At 45.9% G+C, this 7,853-nt stretch overlaps 1 long non-coding RNA gene across 1 annotated transcript; it reads right to left on the reverse strand.

Moving 5' to 3' along the window:
• Nucleotides 1–5,612: 5,612 nt before the first annotated feature.
• LOC309338847 lies at nucleotides 5,613–7,294 on the reverse strand. Its single transcript, XR_014155082.1, has 2 exons — nucleotides 7,110–7,294; nucleotides 5,613–5,932 (listed from the first exon to the last, which is right to left on the reverse strand). It is a non-coding gene; the product is annotated as an uncharacterized lncRNA (long non-coding RNA).
• Nucleotides 7,295–7,853: the final 559 nt, after the last annotated feature.

Below are 7,853 nucleotides of genomic sequence, written 5' to 3' on the forward strand. Positions count from 1 at the left end.
AGTCATAAAAGGGAAAGGTGGGAGAGGAAATACAGAGGAAACTATCTCTGACCATTAGCCATGCTGGCTGGAAACACTCAACCAATGAACTCGAGTACTTCTTTCCCACTGTCCTGGGATTAAACTCCAGTCGACATAATGGCAATGATCCCTGAGTAAACATGCAAAGCGTTGTGTCATTAGAAGCCCAGCTTCGTGGAGAGTCTGCCCTAAGTTAAAAAGGTAAAGGTAAAGGGACCCCTGACCATTAGATCCAGTCGCGGATGACTCTGGGGTTGTGGTGCTCATCTCACTTTACTGGCCGAAAGAGCCGATGTACAGCTTCTGGGTCATGTGGCCAGCATGACTAAGACGCTTCTGGCGAACCAGAGCAGTGCACGGAAATGCCGTTTACCTTCCCACCAGAGCGGTACCTATTTATCTACTTGACTTTGGTGTGCTTTCGAACTGCTAGGTTGGCAGGAGCTGGGACCAAGCAACGGGAGCTCACCTGGTCACGGGGATTCGAACCGCCGACCTTCTGATCAGCAAGCCCTAGGCTCTGTGGTTTAACCCGCAATGGCACCCACATCCCTTGCCCCAACTTAGCCATCTATTATTATTATTATTATTATTATTATTATTATTATTATTAAATAAGCAAGGATTTCAGATTCCCCAATCTTTCACGTAGGCAAACAGAAAACAAGGAAAAACCACCTGAGCCAGGTTTATGTGCAGTTAATGAGTCATTTATTGAAAGAAGGAGAGAGAATTAACCCATGATTTGGTGAAAGGAGTGGAATCAATTAACCAGCAACTTCTGCGAAAGGAGTGGAGTGGCACATTCTTCCTGGTGATTGTAGAAAGGTCTGCCACTGGGTTTCTCAGGACGCTGACATCTGACATCAGCGCACGCAGCACTTCAGATTTGCAGGGCAGTTGTTAAACTCTTCTTTGAATACCCAGCCTTTGTGACATAAGAAGCCCCGGGGCAGGCAGTATCCATCGCTGCCTTGGCACCGGATCGCCGTAAGTCGTGCAGAATCGTCTGGCTGGGGCAGCCCAGGGTCTGCATATAAAAGAGAAAAGCAACATTCGTGAAAATACTTCAAGGGTCAATAGACATAGAAAAGAGCAAAGACCTCAGGAACTTACGTTTATGCAAGGGGAGATCCTGGCTGGCAGAACATCCTGATGGTGAAAGTAGTTCTGTTCCATTAGGGGAAACTGGGCACTCCCCACTCCCAAACCTCAGATTGCCTCCATCTGCCTGCCTGCCCCCCCTTTTTTACAATTTTCTTTTGATTTTCAAAATTAATTACATATTTGTTTTCCCCCAATATTTTTTAACAAATCCAAACTTCCCCTCCAACCCTCCATGGTTTCCTTGTTTCCCCTTATCCTGCTGCATATTACACTTAACATCCTTCTTCATCCTTACTTAATATCTACATTGCCTTACTGCTGATTACAGTTCAAATCCTACTTGTGTATTAATCTGTTATTAAAAGGTTTTTCCAGGTCATGTAACTAGCATGACCAAGCCACTTCTGGCGCAACAGAACATTGAAACCGGAGAAGTTTACTTTCCCACAGAAGCTGTACCTTTTTATCTACCTGCACTTTTTGGCATGCTTTTGAACTGCTAGGTTGGCAGGAGCAGGGACCGAGCAACGGGAGCTCACTCCATCATGGGGATTTGAACCTCCAACCTTCTGATCGGCAAGCCCAAGAGGTTCAGTGGTTTAGACCACAGTGCCACCCACATCCCTAGCTCCACCCGTGTCTGTTATTATATTTCTTCAAATACCACAAAGCTTCCACCCCTCTCTAATCACAGACTCCTCATGGTCTCTGATTCTTGTTGTCAAACTTGCCAAACTTAACATAACCTGTCAGTTTATTCAACCAATCTTCCTTGGTTGGTTTATCTTTATCTTTCCACTTTTGTGAACTTCTTATTGCCTGCCTTCTTATTTCAAACTGCTTGTTGCTTTCCTCCTCCTGTAGCCCCTGTAGAACTCAACCACTGTTGGCCTCCTTGCCTTCTGCCCTACCAGTTCTAGTGGGGGCCAACCACCAATGGAGCAGTTCAATCAATATTCTACTGGCTTTTTAAATATGTTTTAGTGGGGGTTGTGTGTGTTGCTTCCTTTTATTGTTTTATGCCCTTGCTGGTTTCAACTATTTGCTTTTAGAGTCTGTACGACTTATACATTTTACATCTATTTCATATCTACAGTGGTACCTCGGGTTACATACGCTTCAGATTACATATGCTTCTGTTTACAGACTCTGCTAACCCAGAAATATTACCTCGGGTTAAGAACTTTGCTTCAGGATGAGAACAGAAATCGTTCTCCAGCGGCGCAGTGGCAGTGGGAGGCCCCATTAGCTAAAGTGGTGCTTCAGGTTAAGAACAGTTTCCGATTAAGAATACACCTCCAGAACGAATTAAGCACTTTACCCGAGGTACCATTGTATCTGTATTTTTATATTTTGCCTTTGGTCATTATGAAATAGGCAAGTAAGGCATCCCATTAAATAAATTATGCCCATATGGAATGCCCATCTAGTCCAGCTTCCTGTTCTCACAGTGATCGCATGTCCCTCTCAGGAACTAGGGCAAGACTGATGGCACTAAGATTAGGGAAAGGGTTTGGGAGAGAGGCAGAGAGAGGACATGGAAAAGGAGATGCCCTGCAAATTTGGATTCCAGTCTCAGCCACTGCCACAAAGAAGCTCCTGACAGATTGCTGCTGAAGGATTCGGGGGGGGGGGCAGCCCATCCCAACCTCTGAAGGAAGGTCAAGACGAAAGTCCTAAAACACAAAGTCCCATCAAACTCAGTAAGAAGTAAATGCATCATGATGAGCTGGACAATGAACCAGATTGCGCAGGTCCTTCTTATGAGGCTGGAAAGTCCGTGATAACTAAAGCTTGTAAGTCAAAAGAATTCTCTTTCTGCAATAATATGACAGAGCAAACCTAGAGTTGTACTTCTAAGCGTGATTCTAGGATTCCTCCACAAGCTGCAATATGAAAGAATGACCATTTTCAGCCCAACCTACCCTCTTTCAACTTCATTTCAGGGTCAAGAGGCTCCTTGGCTTCATCCTCAGATGGTGGTTTGGGATTGGCCTGGACCTGGTAGACCAAGAAGGCAACAGCAAAGAGAACGTAGAGCATCTTCATGGTGGAAGATTGGCTGCAGTCACAATGCTAATGGAAGGAAAAGGCTCAGTGAAGAGAAGGGTGGAGAATCTATGGAAGCTTTGCTGGTATTTATACGGTTTATACCAGGAAAAGGGAAGAATGGTGTTAGAGACTGTTGCCAAATCAACTGTTGACACTCAACAATCCAAATCATTTGAAATACTTTCATTTTGTGTTTTATGAAATGTTTGTGAGCCTGAAATTCTGATTCCCCAAACTATTATTCTCTTTGTTGTCACCTCAAATATGCGATTATGTATCTATTGACTTAACAACACCCAAGCTTACTGAATACCTTACAGGCCTTACAGAATGCGGCCAGATTCAATCAATCACTCTCTTTATTATTGTCAATGACAGATATTCAGAAAGAAACATATGATGCAACCCAATCCTGAACTGTAGGGGTTTGGACTAGATGACTCTTGGGGTCCCTTCCAACTTTACAATTCTGTGATTCATGCGTGTGTCTGGTGTGTGTGTATGTATTTTTTATTTTATTTTTTATTTGCAGAGGACACCATCGACCATAACATCCTTCTGGACAGTCTAGAGCAGTGTTTCCCAACCTTGGGCCTCCAGCTGTTTTTCAACTACAGTTCCCATCATCCCTGACCACTGGTCTTGCTAGCTAGGGATGATGGGAGTTGTAGTCCAAAACAGCTGGAGGCCCAAGGTTGGGAAACACTGGTCTAGAGGGGCTGGGAGCTGGGAGCAGTGTTATACAGTGGTTCCGCTCCTTCCTCCTGGACCGTGTTCTGAAAGTGGTGGTGGGGTATGAGTGTTCAGACCCCTAGTCTCTCACTTGTGGGGTGCCTCAGGGTTCCGTCCTATCCCCCATGCTTTTCAACATCTACATTCAGCCACTGGGAGAGATCCTCAGGGGGTTTGGGCTGGGTGTTCATCAGTATGCCGATGACACCCAGCTCTACCTCTCTTTCAAATCAGAACCAGTGAAGATGGTGAAGGTCCTGTGTGAGTGTCTGGAGGCGGGTGGAGGATGGATGGTGGATAACAGATTGAGGTTGAATCCTGACAAGACAGAAGTACTGTTTTGGGGGGACAGGAGACAGGCAGGTGTGGAGAACTCCCTGGTCCTGAACGGAGTAACTGTGGCCCTGAAGGACCAGGTGCGCAGCCTGGGAATCATTCTGGACTCACAGCTGTCCATGGAAGGGCAGGTCAATTCTGTGTCCAGGGCAGCTGTTTACCAGCTCCATCTGATACGCAGGCTGAGACCCTACCTGCTCGCAGACTGTCTTGTGAGCGTGGTGCATGCTCTAGCTATCTCTCGCTTGGACTACTGCAATGCACTCTATGTGGGGCTACCTTTGAAGATGACCGGGAAACTACAACTAATCCAGAATGTGGCAGCTACACTGGTGACTCGGAGCGGCCGCCGAGACCATATAACACCGGTCTTGAAAGACCTACACTGGCTCCCAGTACATTTCCAAGCACAATTCAAAGCGTTGGTGCTGATCTTTAAAGCCCTAAATGGCCTCGGTCCAGTATACCTGAAGGACCTGGCTAGGTGAGGGCGAGAGATGTAAGAAGAATCCCTCCCTGCCAGCAATCAATCAAGGGTTATATTCCTGGAATCATAGTAATCCAGCCCCTTGCAGTACAGGAATCAGTTTCTTTGGTTTCCACAGCCTCCAGTCCTGCAAAGAGAGCATTTTACCTGGTTTCATTGTGATGTGGAAAATGGGAAACGAAGGGATTAAGCAGGCACATGCACACATATGCATGCCTGTTACTTTCTCAGAAACCCTTGGCATTCAGTGGGAAACAGTCTATCTGTGCAAAGCTTCAGGAGGCTATATTAGCCTTATAAGATGCCAAATGATGCCAAGCTGCATTGGCAGGGAAGCTTTCTCATAAATTCAGATTAATGCAAGGAAAGAAGCACACTTTCACCGCAGCATGGTGCAATTTTATCGTGCGCACCAACAAACTGGGGAAAAGGAGCACAGTAGCTGCATATACAGGGATCTAGACTGGAGACGTGGGACGTGGGTGGTGCTGTGGGTTAAACCACAGAGCCTAGGACTTGCCGATCAGAAGGTCGGCGGTTCGAATCCCTGTGATGGGGTGAGCTCCCGTTGCTCAGTCCCTGTTCCTGCCAACCTAGCAGTTCGACAGCACATCAAAGTGCAAGTAGATAAATAGGTACCGCTCTGGCGGGAAGGTAAACAGCATTTCCATGTGCTGCTCTGGTTCGCCAGAAGCGGCTTAGTCATGCTTGCCACATGACCCGGAAGCTGTACGCCGGCTCCCTCGGCCAATAAAGCAAGATGAGCACCGCAACCCCAGAGTCGGTCACAACTGAACCTAATGGTCAGGGGTCCCTTTACCTTTACCTTTTAGACTGGAAACATAAAGAAAAACAATTTGAGGAGGCTGTGTGTTCCGTGAATACGTTGTTTATTGAAAGATGAAAGATGCGGAAAGGATTGGAATCAATTAAGACATGATTTATTCAGAGTGAGTTCCTCATTCTTCCTCGTGCTTGCAGAAACTTCTGCCGGGGGTTTCTCGGGATTCCACCTTCTCTTGCATCAGCGCACACAGCACTTCAGAACATCAGAAAACGGGCAGTCATTCCATGTTTCCTTGAACGCCAAGCCATTGTGACACTGGAAGTCACGTGGCAGGCAATAGCCATCATTGTCAGAACACAGAACCACCTGAAACCGTGAAGAATCCTTTGGTTCTGGGTTCAGCCCAGGGCCTGCATATAAAAAGAAAGAAAGGGCAGCATTCTTCAAAATACTTGAAGAGCTCTCGAAGAGCAAAGGACTTATTGAAGGGCAGATTTCAGCAGAAAATACATATGCATTTTTGGACACATTGTTGAGCTGGGAACCACCTTGCAAAATTCACAGAAGGGGCAAATTTCAAACAATGGCTGGAGTGCAAACTGAATAGAATCTCTCCCTCATTCTTACTACCAGGGCTGCAACATTAAGCACACAAATTCCCAGAGAGGAATATGAAGGTGCAGATGCACGAACAGCATGCCTCTTTTAACATCTTACTTCAGGCATAGGCAAACTCGGTCCTCCAGAAGTTTTGGGACTACAATTACGATCATCCCTGACCACTGGTCCTGTTAGCTAGGGATGATGGGAGTTGTAGTCCCAAAACATATGGGAAGCTGAGTTTGCCTATGCCTGTCTTACGTCTTACAGAAGATAACATTGACGGTAACTTAAGCAGAAACTGTTTTCAGCAATTCCCCACTTCCCAAAAAAGTAATGGGGGGGATGAGTTTTCAGCAGTGCTCTAGAGTAGGGGCGAGCAACTTGCAGTCCAAGGGCCTCAGAAACTGGCAGGGGAGGAGTGAAACAAACAAAGGTGGAGGAGAGAAAGAGAGAAGGGGTGGGAGATAGAGAAAAGGGGGTCACAGAGAGAGGGAATGGCTCACCCACTTTTGAGTCTAGTCTCAGCCACTGCCACAATGCAACTTCTGACAGATTGCCCCTAAAGGATTCTGGGGGGGGAACTACCACAGCCATTGAAAGAAAGTCAGGGAAAAGGTCTTAAAACACACAGTCCTGTCGAACTCAGTAAGCAATGAACCTGAATGCATTCCCTCATCCCAATATGAGCTGGGCAATGAACCAGTTTGCCTAGGTCCTTCCTGTGAGGCTGGAAAGTCCATGGCAGCTAGAGCTTGTGAGTCTAAAGAATTCTCTTTATGCAACCCCATTGCTGAGCTAACCTAGGATTGCACATCCAAGTGGGATTCTAGAATTCTTTCTCACCTCTCAATAACTACAGGGGGTTAATTTATTAATTAAATTAGTCCATCACGTCATCTTGCTTGGTACAACCCGACAGCCAAACTGACAGACAATAAACCCCACATAGATACATTGAAATCTAGGTTCTTCAGACCAACTTACCGTCATCTTTATAAGCACGAGACTCGAGAAACTCCTTGGCTTCCCCTTCAACCTTGGAGGGTGGTTTGGGATTGGCCCGAACCTGGAAGACCAAGAAGGCAACAGTAAAGAGAACGTAAAGCAACTTCATCATTGAAGATTTGCTGCACCCTTGATACTAATGGAAGGAAAAGGCTCAATATATAGAAGGATACAGAATCTCTGGAAGCACTGCTGGTATTTATACAATTTATACCAGGAAATGGGGAGAATGATGTTCTGAGATTGCTGCCAACATCAAACATCCATTGTCAACTATTGGTTGAAACCACCTGAAATTATTTCACTTTACTGTTAATCCAACAATTGCTGGGATTAGCATTCTGCTTCTTTCAAACGCTGATTCTCTGTTCTCACCTTAGCTATGCAATTCAGCATCAATTGATTCACCAATACCTAAACTGCGGACATCTTTCAGAAGGCGCCTGAAATGTTTTTTTTAAAAACTGGGGAAACTGGCGAGAGCAAGGTGGGGCTTTTGTAATCAGTGGAGCTGGTGGTTTTAGAATGAATGAATTGTTTCCTGCTATAAACCTTGCACCATATAATCATTGCATCGGTCTGACAGCTAAAGATGCAGGGATCAAGTTTCAACCAATTTTCCCCCTGAGAAACTGCAAAATACTGTGGGACATGTTTTCGGGGCCAACTCTCCCACTGGACAGCACAAGGCAGCTGCCTCTGTTGGCAGGGGAGAGACAGCAG

The sequence above is a fragment of the Podarcis erhardii genome, assembly GCF_964252035.2.
Source record: "Podarcis erhardii genome assembly, chromosome: 3".
In the NCBI taxonomy this organism is placed as follows: domain Eukaryota; kingdom Metazoa; phylum Chordata; class Lepidosauria; order Squamata; family Lacertidae; genus Podarcis; species Podarcis erhardii.